The sequence below is a fragment of the Helianthus annuus genome, chromosome 17 (assembly GCF_002127325.2).
Source record: "Helianthus annuus cultivar XRQ/B chromosome 17, HanXRQr2.0-SUNRISE, whole genome shotgun sequence".
Taxonomy (NCBI): domain Eukaryota; kingdom Viridiplantae; phylum Streptophyta; class Magnoliopsida; order Asterales; family Asteraceae; genus Helianthus; species Helianthus annuus.
Genome location: NC_035449.2, coordinates 4,661,789 through 4,675,667, shown reverse-complemented (window position 1 = coordinate 4,675,667; position 13,879 = coordinate 4,661,789). Strand labels below are relative to the sequence as shown.

Here is a 13,879-nt window from a genome sequence, read left to right as displayed (position 1 = left end):
ATTTAGTTTCCAATGTATTTTATTATGTTGTGTTCAATATCTTCGGATAACACATGCAATTTTTTACAAAGAAATAAATCACTAATGGTTGTGACGTATAAATTATTTTTGTGGAAAATAATTATAACGTCGGTTATACATTGTTTAAAAGAATATGGTTTTAAACGGATAGTATATGAAAATACTTGGACATAAACAACTTGAGAGTTGTTACATTGGCTAAAAGTCAAAGACGAAACATCAAATGTATAACCACATCATGAGTGAGTAATGAAAGAACGTATCGAGTGTATTGAGATGAAATACACTAACGACATTCATGTCGACATACTTCATTAGAAGTCATTGAAAAATCCACACGTGTGAATTCTAACATATGAAAGTAAAAGTACTATATGTTATTGTATACCTTTAATAAATCTTGCGAGATTTATAAGTAGATGCGTCTACCACTTGATTATTGTTAGATATATATGGAGATTTCACCTTCATTTGCGAGAGCATCCTAAATATACATATCTCCTAATGAATAACAATAGATGTGTGCAAATCACTTATGGCAAAATTCTGAATGCCATGTTGTTGAGTGTCAATCTAGTTGACTCTATCTCACACATAATAGTGATTGTAGACGAGAAACATTTATCTTGTTGGTGATGAATGTGTTCACCAAGTGACTTGGATTAAGACTTATGTTTAAGTACTTATGAGTCAATGGTAGATTGTTGGAGATCAAAGGTAAACAAGTTATGTTCCTTAAATGAATGATTAAATTTAGCTATGTGCTATATACAATAATTTGTGAGACCTTCCTAAATATTGTTGTTTTAGGATTATGAATAAGTCTCATTATTTTGTCTTAACAAGGGATGAATGTTGCAAAGTGATATTATGATATCCTTAGGGCTGTGAAGAATCAGAATGATGCATCTTCTGTTCACATGCTAAAGTATTGTAGTCTAAAGCATGCTAGACTAGTACTTGGTTAATTATGGGTCTAGACAGAGACTAATTAACTCTAAACATTCAAATGTGTATGAACACAAAAAGAATTTGTGTATAGACAAAACTGAGGGAGAATTTTCATTTATTATAAGGAAAAGACATGTAACTTTTTAAGAGTTTGTTCGAAAAGCTAATGAGGAGAACTCATTGTCTAAGCTTTTTCTAGATGTTAAATTAGAATTATTCTAAGTTGGTGACAAACTTATGACAATGGCATGTGTTGCTTTGGTCAGCTCGGAAGCTTATGTAAGCTAATGCAATATGAGTTGAATTCACTGATACAATGAGGTTGATCTTGTTCAATCATATGTGTATAAATGTCACCATAAGTGGTGTTATGGAAATGTTGATCAAATGGCAAGAAATGTGGGGGAGGATCCATTTCAGAAACAACCCTATAAGGGTATGTAGAAATGGTTCTCATTAACCCATCTAGATGTTATTCAATAACACTTAAATGTGGGGGTGTCTTGCATTTGTACCATAAAATTTTGGCAATAAGGTTTTGTAATCCAATCTAACATTGCAAACAAACGATTAAGTGGAGGACACAAATGTCGTACTGCATAATGGAGATGTGTTTGCCTTAAATGATAAATGTATCATTCAAAGACAAATATTATAATCAGATTCAGGTGGCCACTGAGGTTACAGTCTTAGAAGTTGACAATAGGCAATGTTAACTTTCGAGTTACGAACACGTCATGACAATTGATCTCAACTGCAAAGTTATCTTCAGTGACTTGTCAAAGACAAAGATAATGTTATAGATCCAACAACCTGAGGGTTTATTAGAGATTAAGTTGTGGAATGAGACTAAAGCCTATGGAAAAAGGGTGTGTGAAGGAAACCTACCTTAGTTGACTGGAGATCCCAAGATCTAAGTTCAATAGGACAACGAATTCATATGCCTAAGGGTGGTCACTATGGGGGCATAGCTGATATGCATAAGCTAGTATATATGGTCATATACACCTCCTAAACGATAAAAGGGTGTTTAAATACGTCCTAGTTCATTCCTATGAAATTAAGTGACAAATTGTGAGGCTAAGCATATTATGTGGTAAATGATTTTCCGTAATCATAGTAACCACGATGTTTTTAATGATTTAATAGAATCACCTATGTTAGAGAGAAATGGAGTCGCTTCGAATGGAATTGGGGTCACAATTCCTAGAGCTCTCGCAGAACAAGGAAAGTGTTCCACGACCATAACTGGACACGACTATGAGGGGATGACCCGGCTAAGGAGAGTATTGTGTGAAGTGTATTGTCGTCTACACAAATGGGGGTTTGTTCAAGGACATCGCGTCTACACACCGCTAGGAGACTAAGTATGCTTCACAAAGGAAGGTTCAAAGCTAATACCTACCTATCCTGCAATACTCAACTGTCGATGTTGCATTCGGATTTTTGTGTGTTTTGATCAATCTCCATTCATGTGGGGGATTGTTGGAAAATTAGAATAATGTGAATGGAAATTAATTTAGTGATAATTAATGGACTCTTCATGGTGACTAGCTTTTGAGTAGAGTTTTTATGTCACTTGATTAGCTTTTATTAGAGTTTTTATGTCTCTAATTAAATCACTAATTAAGTGAAACTTTATTAGAGTTTTATGTCTCTTATAAATCACCAATTAAGAGTAACTCTTCACTACCCACATCTATTGTAAAAATGGTAGGCTATGTGCCTCATTGGAAGGATGAGAAAACTACAAGAAAAAAAAATATGCATGAAGAATTCTTGGAGAAGTGGTGAAGACTTGAAGACCCATGTGTTGGGTACCTGGAGAGACATGTTTTCTCTATTCAATTTCATCACCTTCATATTATTATTTTCCACAAGTTCTAACACTATAATTTTATCCGGTGTAACCTCGGGAGCGTGGCCATTTCCGGCAGTACATATTACTTCGGCTGTTGTACCCTAGGAAACAAACGCGTCATCTTTAGTAGAGGCGCGAAATCTGTTTTAAGGGAAGCGTATTGAACAAGTGCCTCAGCCACAACCGTCAACATCAGTTTGTTCATTTTTTCAACCAAGAAGGATCGCACAAGGAGACGCGGTTCAAGTTCTCGTAGCAGAAATTGTACAGGAAGACGCTTCTCAAGTTCTTGTCAAAGACAACGATTTGAATCGATTTATTTAAATATGTTGTATTTCATATTTAATTTTGTATGGATTTGGACACGGTATGGGTACTACAGTTTCCCAAAAATTATGTAAAGAGAGTATCTTTACAATTTTATATTTATTTATATAATTTTTATTATAACTGTGACCCAATTTCCTACAAAATACACTAATATTACAGTTCGCCGACAAAGTTGAGGGGTAGCGTGTGCTTAGGGCTGTAAACGAACCAAACGTTCAGCGAGCAGTTCGTAACCGTTCGGTGAGAAGTTCATTTATGTTTGTTCGATTAGCTTAACGAAAGAACACAAACAAAAAATTTTGTCCGGTTAGCTTTGCGAACGAATACGAACAAAAGTCTCGTTCGTTCGACTACGTTCGTGAACGTTCGGTAATATGCTCGGTTATGTTTGTGTTCGTTTAATTATATTAAAAAGATAATAAATAATAAACCTTTTATCTAAAGATATTTAAAACTTGAAACCTTTATTTTTTTCTAAGTTAGCTAAATTTTGGACATTCAAGACATTTTTTGGGATAATTATGTTAAACTTTGAATAATTATGTCTGAGTTAGTTAAACTTGATTCATCGTTTGATGATTGTTGTAGATTTCTTGTGTTTTGATTTGTCATTTGACGATTGTATTTAACTACTTATGCCAAATGTTTATAGTTAATAATGTTTTTATTTTTTAGTTTAAAGTTAAATGTTCATTTACGCACGTTTTTACTTGTTTGCGGTCGTTTTTGTTCGAGACCGGTGTTCACGAACTGTTCGTGAACAATTGATTTCCTTAACGAACGAACGCGAACATAAACTTATGTTCGGTATATGTTCGTGAACAATTCGCGAACATGTTAATTTCCTTAACGAATGAACACGGACATGGCCTTGTTTGTGTTCATTCGGTTTAATTACAACCCTACATGTGCTACCCCTGCGTCTAAGCTGGATCCGTCCCTGCTCTCAATACACCATGATTTCCAAAAACACACAGGATATTGTATTTTAAAGTGGTTGATCGTTCTTGGTAAAAGGTGTGGCTTTAGACGAGGTTTTCTAAGATATATATTTGATCGTTCTTGGGAAAAGGTCAAATCATGTTAATACTCCACGCCACCCTCCACCCCGTTCGTGGTGCTCGGCGTGGAGACACGCCCAATCCATGTTGTCTAAACAACAAATATTTATATAATCTTAAAAACAAATGTCGGTGGGTGTCCCATCAACAGCCACCGACATTTGTTTGTTTATATAAGTTATTCAAAGCAAAACTATCAACAATGAAATGGTTGGATCAGTTGGCTGACGCATGTATCCTTTTCAATTCCATCCCGAGTTTGAATCCCCTTATGCAATTGTTTTTTCATACCCTTCCACTGCATTTATACCTCCTTTGGGTTTCGCACCTTTTCTTTTGTTTTTTTTTCCTTAGTGTTTTATTACTATTATTATAACATGTGCTTAAAAGGTTTTCTTTGCTTATAGGATTTTTTACATAAAGCTTTGGTTGATGTACATGGTTTATTTAACTTTAATTCAAATGAGCTAAACATTTTGTACTAAATTTTAAAACGTTTATCGTTTTTAGTTTTCTATTTCTTTTACTATACGTGCACATTGAAAACGAGTGAGTTCACACCCGCAATAATGTGCGAGTCACGCCCAAAAACGATTGAGTTCACACTGAAAATGATTGAGTTCACACTCGCAAAAATACGCGAGGCCACACCCGAAAACGATTGAGTTCACACCCGCAATAACGCGCGAAGATTAATAGTCAAACTTTTGACATGATAACTATTAATCCTCATCTTTAAGTAAGTTACACATTCACTTGTAACTTTTGGTTATGAACAAGTTGGCCACCAACATTTTCTACTTAATAACTTGACACCTCATTTTATCTAAATTACTTTTAAGGATATACACCATAACGTGTGACAAAATATTATACTTTTTTTATCTATGTCTAACCACGTTAAAAGCTAAATTACTTTTACGACTTTACACTGCTGTCTAAATTATCTTTACAATCTTAAACTGCAACATACAAGACATTATACTCTTTTTATTATCTATGTATAATGATATTAATGTCACAAACGTAACGTGTGTAGCAAAGTCAAAAACGTGTAACGTCAGGCACGGGCACATTAATGTTATCATCGTTACGCGTGTAATGAGATGACAAACATGATGTTGCTGCTGCAACGCGCGGCATGGGTCAAAATTCTAGTATGTTCTTATTTGTGAAGGTTGGTTAAACGTAGCACTATTATGAGATGCAAGTATACAACCCCCTCCTAAAAAAATTAAAATAATAGCTTTTAAAAAATTAAAAAGAACGTTTTTAGAACATAAATTTATAAAGTGCCGTTAATATTCTTAATAAACATGCTGACTACATCTATTCAACCATTAACTAGTTTAATACCCGTCCGGTGGACGGGTTACGTTGATTTATTACATAGTAAAAACGTGAATGAATCTATGAACACATTTTTTTCCTTTGAATTCTAAACGAAAAGATTATTTCTTATAAATTTTAATAAAAAAAATTACACCAATTTTCCCATGTAAGACCAACAACGGCTTTAGACCGATTTTTACACCAAAGATACCCCAAAACTCGTATTTCTTCCTTTATGCTTCCTATATTAGGCTGGATTCCTTTGAAGACAACATTGTTTCTACTCCTCCATAAGTCTTGTTTGGATAACCATATACACCACCTTCCTCTATTTTGTAGATTCCCTGCCAAATTTATGTAGATTAATTATAACATGAAGTCATAAAATGAGTTTACATTGACGTGTATAATAATAAGCCTAAAGAAAAAGAAGCAAGGTTCAGATTACATTGAGCTTTTAAGTGGATCATTGGCTACTAAAACACTTATTTTAAATTCTGACCTTATAGGTATTAGGCACACGCTTTTGTAGAGCTTTCATCATCTGCAGGTATGATGTCAAGCCTAATTGCATTTTTTTTTTCATTTTTACTATGGTAAATAACTAATATCTTCAATTAAAATTTCTAGAAATCAATATTTGTTTAACATAACAGTATCATACATTAAACTTATGAGTACATACTTGACGTATTGATCGATGTCGTAAGGTCGGTCAAAAATATAATTAAAAAATGTCCTATTCACCTTTTACTAGTAAAGGGTAAGTAGGGTGTCGAATCCACGGGGAATCAGTGGAAAGTGTAAAAGTTCGTTGTTTCAATTATCATCTACTTCTAACTAATTACTTTTTGCAGTTTGAGAATGATTGTGAAAACAAATGTAAATTAGAGTGTAAACAATTATGGGAAAAGGAACCAATCTCCGGGTTTCAGGTTATGCGGAAAATCAGGTTACTTAGTTACCACTATTTGGAAATCACATAGACATGATTTGATAAACTTGTTTTGATAAATAATTAACGGACAAAATATTTGATTGCAATGATCCACGATCGAAACCGAAAAATTGATGCAAATGAATAGTAATCCAATTAATTACCAATTTCAGATTTCATAAACATGGTCAAGTTCAATGATTAAAGGTTTAAAACAATGACATCCTAGAATTTAATCCCGGTTGTTGATGAACAAACCAAATAATTGATGAACTCAAATGATTACGATAACCAGATATTGTTTAATCGAAACAAAAACAATAAGAATAACTAACCGAAAGATTAATCGATTCTCAATCCAAAAAGTTGTAAACATAAGCAACCCTAATGTTCAAACATAAACCCTAGTCTCGGAGATGGTCACGGGACGACTAGCCGCTCATGGTACTTGAACAACCTTCAAAAGCTTGGAAAGAAGTTGAGTTCATCATCGATTTGGTGTTGTGTGGAGGATCGATGATGAATAATGATGGTGGATTTCTAGAGACAAAAAGTGATGTTCCCTCTACGGCTGCTCCCCATCACTTCGATGGAATGATGATGAAGTTTTTTATGAAAGCCCCCCCCAAAAAAAAAAATATCATTTGCTACTCTTCGTGGCCCACTAGAAGTCCCCCATGATCAAGTGATATTTGAGAGCCCAAAAAGAATTCATGTTGGCTGCCTCTTGCGTGACATGTGCTGTGATGATATATGAAGATATTATGGAAGCCCAAAATTGTTGTCAATTGCTCCAATAATCGATAGTGGCTGCCAATCTTTCGTGATATGTGAAGGCCCACCACAAAAGTCGATGATGATGATGTTGGGTCATGAGTTTGATTATGAGAGCCCAAATCAATGTTTAATGGCTGCTGCTGACTTTCGTGAGTATGAAGATGTCCCAAAATAATTAATATTGTTACCTATTAAATCCGTAGGCCATGTCTCTTATCCGTAAGCCTTGATTGGAACTTGCTGTTCTTTTTGTGAGCACCTAATAACAACCGTAAGTCACGGTTTCAGGTCCGTAAACCCCATCGTCCACAAGAGTTAGTGTTTCAAACCCTTTAAATGCCATCCCATCTTAAAACATGTGCGCTGATGTTCTATAACTACCGTAACTTACGCCGTAGTAACCGTAAGTTACGCTCGAGGGTTCCTGTTTCTTTTTGTTTGGTTGTTTATCAACTTCGAACACTCCAGTTCACTTCCACGCACTTTAAATTCACCGAATTAAGCGATCTTCCTGCACAACCACAAACTTTCGTAGTTATCACATTCGTAATAAATAACCGCTTAAAACACAATAAGACACGTAAAATAAGCACGTTAACACTCGGGTTTCACACTTTCCATCACGTATTACACTAAAAAAACCACAACACAATGAAAAAAGTAACTGGTGAACCATTGAAACGTGAAATGGTTACGCACTCCTTAAAATGAAAAGGTTAAGTAATAGTCATGTATGGTAGACAAGGGGCATAAAGATGGATTGATTAAAAAAGACTAACACGCATGATACTTGACTACAAAGAAGTTCTTGTTTGATAAAGTCAACTGACAGTCTTTGAAAGAACTATAAAAATAAAATAATGTGCATTATTTGTTTGGGGTAGATCTCAACTGCTCATGTTCTCAATGAAGTTAAGAGCTATCTCATGCCTACCCAGGGGAAAGTAAGATTTTTACATCAGGTTCCACCTCCAAAACTTTGAGTCAGTTGCAAACTTCTTTTCGAATGAATCTAGATTTCACCCCACAATTGAACCATATCTTTATGCTTCCCCAACTGTTAAATGCAAGACCACATCATATAGGAAACAATTAGTTTCAACAATAGTTAACTACAAGCAACGAATATTATTAATCACGACGAATATTACATACCACAAAGAAGGCCTCTTCTTTCATATTAAGTAACCTCTCTAAATAACAGCTTAAGGACAAAGCATCATCAATAATTCTTGATAAGTTGATGCATTAGTTGCTAACTCATAGATTTCCTTTTTTGCATAAGTTTTGCAGGCTTGAATACCCGTCCGGTGGACGGGTTACGTTGATGTATTGTATAGTAACAACATGAACGAACCTATAAAAACAAAGAAGTAAAATAGAGAGACAACATGATACACCCGCCCGCTGGTCGGATGCTTTTATACCATAATTTCATCACTATATTGAATTGCATTCTAAATAAAAACCGTTTTATTCGTGCTCAAAGTACAACTCATTAACATAAGTTCACTATAAAAGATTGGTACAATTTAGTGTAATCATTTAATAGACCTATTAACACGCTGAATTTCTTTAAGTTAGTTTGGTCGGTTTCAAGAGTTTATCAACCCAGTTTATCAAACACGTGACCTGGACCAATCCCAATCCCAACCCCAACGTGACTTTTAAGTTTCTCAAGGTCTTGGATCCGCAAACCTATCTGGAGTTGAATACGGACCTAGACTTGAGGATAAACATGGTTAGGTAATGTTATAAAAATACATTTTATAACACCCAACCCCATTTTATGCGGTCTTTCTCTAAATTTCTTTGATATTACATATGGTGAAGAAATTATTTAATTACAACTCTATGAGAAGAAATTCTAAAAGAAGGGAAATTAATATATTAATCACTGTAAAAAAACTACTTTCTCTTCCCAATTAAACTCATGAATAAGATCACACCTGTTGCCCCCTTTTGCCACCCCACACTCGAAGTTTTTTATTCGAATTCTACCAACTAAAAGTTTATCCTAATCTACATGAATAATTCTCATAAACAGGAAGCCATATCAACATGAATAGACAAACCACTATTGCCATGGTGGTTGTTGATGCTTGTAATTCATAGGGAATAATTCCCATCCATTGTCGGGTTTTTCACGTTTCCCTCCGGTAATAGAACTCGAAGAAGCTTGATTGTGATTGAAAAACCGTCTCAACCCCATGGTGTTGCCTCCCTAGTGGCGGATTTTCCAGGGGTTTCCTTTTGGTAGATTCTCACTAATTTATCCTAAATCATCCAAGGTTTCCACTACTTTTTTTCCAAACCGAGGGGGTTCCTGGGAACCTAGGAACCCCCCTAGATCTGCCACTGTTTCTCCCGATTTCCCATTTCTAATGACACTTTCAGCCTGTTTGAGCTTTTCTTTTACTTGATACGTTTGAGCTAGTTTTAATCTTTTAAATTGGACCGATTAAGATCAAATACAACCCAACCCAACTCAACCAAACTTTATAAAGGTGAAAACTCGCCTCATACAGTTTTTGTACTCCAGTCTCTCAACATTTCTCTTTGCAGTTATGGGGTCATATGCGAATCTGGTAACTCTTGTTTATCTCCAGGCATATCAAGCCCTTATCTTATGTTGATGCTACTTCATTGTTCATATAACCAAGATCATCTGGATTCAAAAGTAAAATCTGAACCACAATAATATAGACACATTTGACACGTTAGACAAAAAGCTAAATCAACCCATTAAAAGGTGAATGGGTCAACATTGATATACTACCTTGCGCTTTCAATAGAGGTAGATCCAAACAAAATTGATGGTATCAACTTCACACAAACCATCACAAAGAACAATATCATTGTCAACGGACGCTTCTATCTGTCCACATTTTGCACATATATTATGACAGAATACATTGAAGGAGTTCCTGTATAGAACTTAGTGAGTTGAATAGAAATAATGGAATTAAAGAAAGAATTGACATTACTGAGGATAAAAACCCGAAGATGATTTATCGCCCATGCATTTTGTTATTGCAGACTCAATATATGCACCTGAATGAACTGCCTGCCAAAAATAAGAGTGAAGATATATTTGAGGAAAGGGTGGCAATTTCTTCCGGTTACTTAGAAAAAGATAATTTAGATTTACTTTGTCATTAACGGGTCATATAGAAAAAAATTGGTTCAGCAGTTCGAAAGTCAGCCAAAGTGTATTTTTAATATGTTAATTTTTCAAAATCATTTTATTCAAAAGCTTTGATTATTATTTGAAATAGTATAACCTCTTTACTCAGATTCAGCAAGTTAATGATTAAGAAGTCTAGACAAAAATAGGTTGTGTCAACCCAATCTGACCTACTATGGTATGTTTTGACTCGGGCTTGATTGGAGCTGTCACTCAGCCCGCATGCCTGTCCATATTGCCAATTTGAGAGCCTCAGAAGATTGGGCTAAAAGAATATTAATAAGGAATGGTTCAAACCTTCAATTAGGGGTGCTAAACGGGTTGGGTTCGCCGGTTAGCGGGTTTAACCCGACCCGTACCCGAAAATTTTACACGAACCCGAACCCAAAATTCGTATCATTCATATGACCCCGAACACGACCCGAAATTTCGCGGGTTGACCCGAAGTCCCGAACACAACCCGTTTAACCCGAATTTTTTTATTTTTTATTTTATTTTCTGAAATAACTATATTAAAATTAAATTTTAATTAAAAAACACAAATGTATGTAACACATTTATATTTAAATTACAAAATCTTATACTAATTTCTCTTTCTAAGTAATAATTATGGAATAAAAACATACCCCATTTAATTTATGACACAAAACATATTGTAAAAAAAATATAATATAATATAAATGTGTTAAACGGGTCAACCCGCTAACCCGACCAGGTTGACATGAACCCGACACGTTAACCTAAACGGGTTCACGGGTTCAACCTGAAACTGACCCGAACCCGTTTAGACTAAACCTAAACCCGCGAATTTCGTGTTAGGTTCATGTCGTGTCAGAAATTCACACCCCTACCTTCAATGTTCTCATGTTGTTTCCTAGATCACACAAAAGACCTTGCTTTTGGGCCTTAATTTTGGCTCATTACGAATGGCTCTATCATAACTTAAAAAGTTGTTCTTTTGTTAATCCATTTATTCAGCATGTGTATTGTTCTCAGTGAACATTGATGTCAAAGTCACTTTTAATATAATCAATTAGCCCCTGCAACAAAATAAAGATAAATGTGTAATGTTTTTAGTGCAATACAAGCTTCAGAGAATATAAATTTAACTTCACATGAAATATACCTGACCATGGTTGGCTCATTTTGTGTACTTACATGATTCATCAACAGCAGAGGAACATTACATCTGTATTTTAAATGCAGAGACTACAAATCCTAAATATAAATATTGAACTCAACATATATCTACAAAATAATAGGCAAAGTAACAACCGAAAAAATTAACCTCAATATAGTTAGCCAGTAAGTGTAGAGAATTCAATTCATTAGCAATCACAATGGCAGGCATGCACCAGAAACGTGAGAATATATCAATATACTTTAATATCAACAACATTAGAATTATGAAAATGTAAGAATTGATGGTCATGGTATTGGATAGTTTTTTGTAATCAGATTGTAGAACAAATACACAAACTGCACTCAATCATTTGCTAGAACCTGGTATGTGATTTTCCTAAACGTCTCCGAAGACATACAAATAATGCGCTCAGTTAGTTACAAGTAGTTGATAGCCCTACAGGAGACATGGTGAAATATAAATTATGTGTTTCATACAACTACATAGTGTTCATTCTTGGATATCCATAAGAAAAGAAATAAAATATGAGTGACAAAAAGAAATGGAAGAAATATACCCCGTGCTTGGCAAGCTCTTGAAGAAGCGGTCAATTGCTACTTTGCTAGTCACAAACAAACACGAGATGGCGTCGACATCAACTGGTGAGACATGTGTGGTGAACATTAATACTCTTGGCAGAGGTGATACAACGTCGGCCTCAATTGGTGCCCTTGTTCTTCGACAATGACTATTGGTTATCAGAATCCAGTCCGACGGTGATAAAGACGATTAAAGTCAAGAGACTCAAGACGATAATGTAGGCCAAAATGAATCAATCTCGTTTATATTATAGCAGGATAAACCCTAATTTTCAAAGAATTGAAAAAATATTAACCCTAAGCATCAATTTTATAGCATTTTACCAAAATCTCAGGAATCAAAATGTTGGCATGAAAGAACTGCAAAACTAATTACATTAATTGGGGTAATGAGAAATACCTGAGAAGGAAGGAGAAGAAGAGTAGAGCAACTGCCATTGATAATTGAAGGTCTTCATCTTCTTGAACTTCCTTTCTGATGATGGAGCTAGGGTTTCAGACAAATTGGCAAGTAAATAAAGGCATCGAGAAAACCAATTCCGATAAGATGGGTTTGTAACATAAAGATTAGAGATAATTACTAATGCAAGCACAATTGTACACTTGATCTACCATTTCACATCAAATGGTGAAACGAAAACAATATAAACCACACTTTGATCTCGTTCTTATAACCCAAAATAACAAAAATCCCAACTGTCTGAAACAAATCGCAAGCACAATTTCAAACCCAGACCTAATTAAGCAATTTAAAGGGAATGAGTATTAAACCTGCTCACAAAGGGCGTAAAGTAACTAAGCGACTTCGATTGAGAATTTGGAGGTGACCCTTTGGATGACGAATTGGGGGAGCACCAAATCCCGCATAAGCAACAACGGTGAAGAAACGATAAGGGTATGCAAAGCAAGAGCTCGCCCTCGACATCGCCATATTTCTTGATTATCAATCAGATATTGGGCGATGAGTGTTGGTTGTATACGGAGGTTACAGGCGAATTGTACTGCAAACAGAAGTATGTATGGAGGTGGATATTTGGTTGCAAGGGTTTATATTATATAAGAGAGGTCGTCAACTGCATTCTGCCCACATCCCAGTTTTGTAGCAACCGTGTTTAGTGGTAAAGATGGGCCGGAAAATCAGGGGATCGTACAGAACCGCCCAGAACTGCCATTATAGCAGTTGAAAAATAGAGTTTAAATGGTCAGGATTTGATTTCAGCAAGATCCAATGGTAGAGATTCATTTGAAAGGTAGTTAGACTTAATGGGTTCCATATATATATATATATATATATATATATATATATATATATATATATATATATATATAATTAACTAATAAAAAATGCAACAAAATGATAAAATAAAAAAGAAGTATTGATTTACAACCATTGAAAAATGAAGAGATGGTTAACCTTATTTGTAAGAGTTGTTGTCTACAACCTAAGAAACAAAAGCCAGGTGTTCTTTTTGAACAAAATATAGTTGTTCAAGTTGATTTAATTGTGTAATTGGAGGGTTCTATAAACATTCTAAAATTCAACACCATGAATATACTTTCATTAAAATCCAGTGTTTGTAGAAGATAATCATTTCTTTATCAATCTTTTCCCTTATTTTTTTCTCATAATTATATCTATGAGACCCATGTGTTTGTGCATGCTTACCCAGTTTTACATATGAATGTTAGAATTAATATTC

The 13,879-nt window shown here is 34.8% G+C and overlaps 1 long non-coding RNA gene across 13 annotated transcripts; it reads right to left on the bottom strand.

Moving 5' to 3' along the window:
* Window positions 1-6,807: 6,807 nt before the first annotated feature.
* LOC110923326 lies at window positions 6,808-13,418 on the bottom strand. Of its 13 annotated transcripts, XR_004886079.1 has the most exons (11): window positions 12,951-13,418; window positions 12,580-12,666; window positions 12,158-12,444; window positions 11,746-12,036; window positions 11,584-11,646; window positions 10,628-11,497; window positions 10,258-10,337; window positions 10,050-10,148; window positions 8,426-9,957; window positions 8,205-8,327; window positions 6,808-7,781 (listed from the first exon to the last, which is right to left on the bottom strand). It is a non-coding gene; the product is annotated as an uncharacterized LOC110923326 (long non-coding RNA). The 13 variants fall into 13 exon arrangements; XR_004886080.1 differs by having other exon boundaries at window positions 10,628-10,722; window positions 11,309-12,036; XR_004886081.1 differs by having other exon boundaries at window positions 10,628-10,683; window positions 11,309-12,036.
* Window positions 13,419-13,879: the final 461 nt, after the last annotated feature.